The following is a 3,916-nucleotide window of genomic DNA, read 5'->3' on the forward strand; positions in this document are numbered from 1 at the left end:
GGCTACAGCCAGACTCCCTGAGTTCAAATCCTGCCTTCATCACTTTCTAGCTCTGCAACATTTGGTGAATTACTTAACCTCTCTGGACCTTAATTTCCTCATCTTCAAAATGGAGTGATTATAATATTAACTATCACATGTAGTTTATGAGGGTTAAATGACTTAATCCAAGTAGAACAATACACATATTCCTAGAATTTAAGCTCCATAAGCCATGAATTTTTGTCTGTTTTGTACGCATGTTCTGAGTGCCTTGATCAGTGTCCATAATTTTCATTGAATGAATGAATGACTGAGGCAACTAATTTATACTTATTTGTTCACTATTCACTCCCAGCTTATTTCCCAAAAAGATCAATTGTAGTTCACAATAAAGACATGTTTACCACAAAGCTACCACAATGAAACTAGGACATCAAAGAGCAAAATAAGGAAGTAGCAAGCAAAAGTGAGACGTCCTTTCACTCAGAGCCAGCTTCCTGGCTACCACGGCTAAACTAAGCAGCCTCTGAGAGTCCTTCCAACTCTAACATTCTAGGAGTCTGAGTTTTGGAGTCAGATCTAACATTTCTAACTTTCGCTGTGACTTTTAGCAACCCTCCTTACCTCTCCTGAGTCTCAGTTTTCCCATCTATAAAATAGAGAGACTAGACCAAGGAGCTAAGAACGAGTCTTACATTCTGACCTTTCTTTTAGCAAATTGCTATGGGAATACACAGATAAAAGAGATTTCATTTCTACCATCAAAGAGTTTACAGTCCTACAGAAGAAGTAAAGTACAGACATGCATAACTCTCTAATCCAAGCTGGAAAAAAGTACTTAGCTCAGGATGCTACCAAATGCTGTTGTTGTTGCTGTGTACACTGAGTCGATTCCAACTCATAGTGACCCTATATGACAGAGTAGAACTGCCCCATAGGGTTTCCTAGGCTGGAATCTTTATGGGAACAGATCACCAGGTCTTTACTCCCCCAGAGTGCTAGCGGGTTCAAACCACCAACCTTTCAGTTAGCAGTTGAGTGCTTAACCATTGAGCCACCAGGGTTCCTTTACCAAAGGAGTGGTAAAGAAAGAAAAATATACTGGACTGGAAGGATTCAATAATAGGTTTATAAAAAAGCCAGGGTTTGCAATGGCCCATGAAGAATATTGACAGAGATTCACTTAGGAAAGAATTCCTAACAAATAGAAAAATGACAGGAAAAGGCAGAGGAGTATAAAATTGTAGCCTGTCCAATAAAGCTAAAGTGCTGAGTGTTGGCAGAGATAGAGGATGGCAGGTGTGTGGACAGCTACCACCCCGTCCTCACCTATGGCAGACCTCACTAATCAATCACAGAGCTTTTCCCTGCTGAGTCAGGATGTGTCCTCAGAATCCTTCTCAACACAGTGTTCCAGACAGCCACTCTTCAAGTGATCAGAGTTGGCACATAGAATAAAACTCATTTACTATCTTGGTTTAAGGAACATGTAAGTCAGTAGTGGAAAATTAGTCTGGAAAAGAAGATTGGACCAAAATGCAGAGAGCCCTGAACATCAAGAATGTGGATACTAAAAACATTTGCTTTTTGCTCCACATTCAGCTGCTCCTTACACTGGTATGAAAACCAGGGCATCTGTGGGCAACACACAGCACCATAATACATGTACACTGAGCTCACGGGAACCGAACCCATCCCTGCAGAGGCTTTCCACCATTCATCTAGGACATAATTCACCTCCCAGGCTGCACAGAGGCTGACTTGTGCTTAAACAAGGCACACACTGTAACAGTGTTCTCACATCACGCTGTGGGAAGGAAAACAGTGCTGGGAACCTATGCCAAAGTTTTCAAAGGGGCTGCCCTAGAAAGTAAATGTAGCCTCTGTACGTTCTTGAAGCAATGCTAGTTATCATCTCTGTGGTACCAAGGCTGGCGCAATTATCCAATGGCTGCTCTTAATGAATGCGTCCCTGTGATGGTTCCATTTAACTGTACTCCAGGAAAAGGAAAATCTATCGAAAGGAACATGAAATAGAATTCCATGAGCTCATGTCTAGTGGGGAAAGAAAGAGGCATCTGAGGGCTGATGGGAAGTGAATCATATTGTTTCTTGGCTCCAAGTGTAACCCTATCCTCTTACTCTCCTCCCAGAAACCTCCACTTTCAGCCCCAGCATGGGAGACATTCTGGCAGCAGGAAGTCAAGGGAACCCAGGCCATAGAGTGGCCAACATCTCAGTTCCAGGCCCACGTGTCATGGGGCAAGTTACTCTTCATATTAGCATTTGTTTATGCCCCACTCCTTACAAAATGCCTCCAGGTGGCTCACCTAAACTCTTTTAACATATCAGAAGGATAAATTAAAAAAAAAAAAAAAAGTTTCACACATATCAAGAAGACCAGATAAGGAGAATATAAAAATCAGGATTATAAAATAAAAGCAGAGTAAGCCAAGCTACTTAATCTTTCTTAGCCTCAGTTTCCACATCATAAAACAGAGGAATAGCTATACCTTCTTTATATGATTGTTGTAAAGACAAATTGACTTACTCCAAAGAAAAGGTAAAATGGATCAAAATGGGAAGCTATTGAATGGTTGTCAGGAGACCTAGCTAGTCCAGCTCTGCCTCTGAATTCAGTGTTCCCTGAAGTCTCTTCCAGGTTGAAGAGTCTCTAATTCTCTCAAACAGGGATGCCTGAGAGAGAAAAGGAGCAGGAAAGGATGAAGAGAGAAATGTCTTACCTCAACTCATTAACTGTAATATTACTACAAATTGTATCTTTGAAATATTTTCTCTCATGACTTTATCAGAGACAACTATTAATTTAGCAGATATCATGTGAGTATCTCTTCTGTGCCCGGTCCAGGGCAGAAACATCCATGCAAATGTCCTAGCCCCTGTTTGGGCCATGCCCAGTCAGTAGGACTGGGAAGGGACCAGCCCAAATGAATGTAACGCAAGACTGTTGTTGTTAGATGCTGTCAAGTCGGTTCCGACTCATAGCAACCTTATGTACAACAGAACGAAAAACTGCCTGGTCCTGTGTCATCTTCACAATCTTTGCTATGTTTGAGCCCATTGTTGCAGTCACTGTGTCAATCCATCTTGAAGATCTTTCTCTTTTTCCCTGATCTTCTATTTTATCAAGCATGATGTCCTTCTCCAGGGACTGGTCCCCCCAGTAACAAGTCCAAAGTACGGGAGACAAGTCTCGCCATCCTTGCTTCTAAGGAACATTCTGGCTGTACTTCTTCCAAGACAGATTTGTTCATTCTTCTGGCAGTCCATGGTATATTCAATATTCTTCACTGACACCATAATTCAAAGGCATCAATTCTTCCTTGGTCTTCCTTATTCATTGTCCAGCTTTCACATGCATATGAGGCAATTGAAAATATCAAGGCTTGGGTCAGGGGTACCTTAGTCCTCAAAGTGAGATCTTTGCTTTTCAAAGATCCTTTTAAAGAGGTCTTTTGCAGCAGATTTGCCCAATGCAAAGGGTCTTTTGATTTCTTGACTGATCCTCCATGGATGTTGATCGTGGATCCAAGTAAAATGAAATCCTTGACAACTTCAGTCTTTTCTCCATTTATCATAATGTTGCTTATTGGTCCAGTTGTGAAGATTTTTGTTTTCTTTATGTTGAGGTGCAATCTATACTGAAGGCTGTGGTCTTTAATCTTCATCAGTAAGTGCTTCAAGTCCTCTTCACTTTCAGCAAACAAGGTTGTGTCATTTGGATATCTCAGGTTGTTAATGAATCTTCCTCCAATCCTGATGCCACGTTCTTCTTCATATAGTCCAGCTTCTCAGATTATTTGCTCAGCAGACAGATTAAATAAGTATGGTGAAAGGATACAACCCTGACACACACCTTTCCTGACTTTAAACCACACAATATTCCTTCTTCTGTTTGAACGAGTGCCTCTTG

Source organism: Trichechus manatus, unplaced genomic scaffold, assembly GCF_000243295.1.
Source record: "Trichechus manatus latirostris isolate Lorelei unplaced genomic scaffold, TriManLat1.0 scaffold00006, whole genome shotgun sequence".
Lineage (NCBI taxonomy): Eukaryota > Metazoa > Chordata > Mammalia > Sirenia > Trichechidae > Trichechus > Trichechus manatus.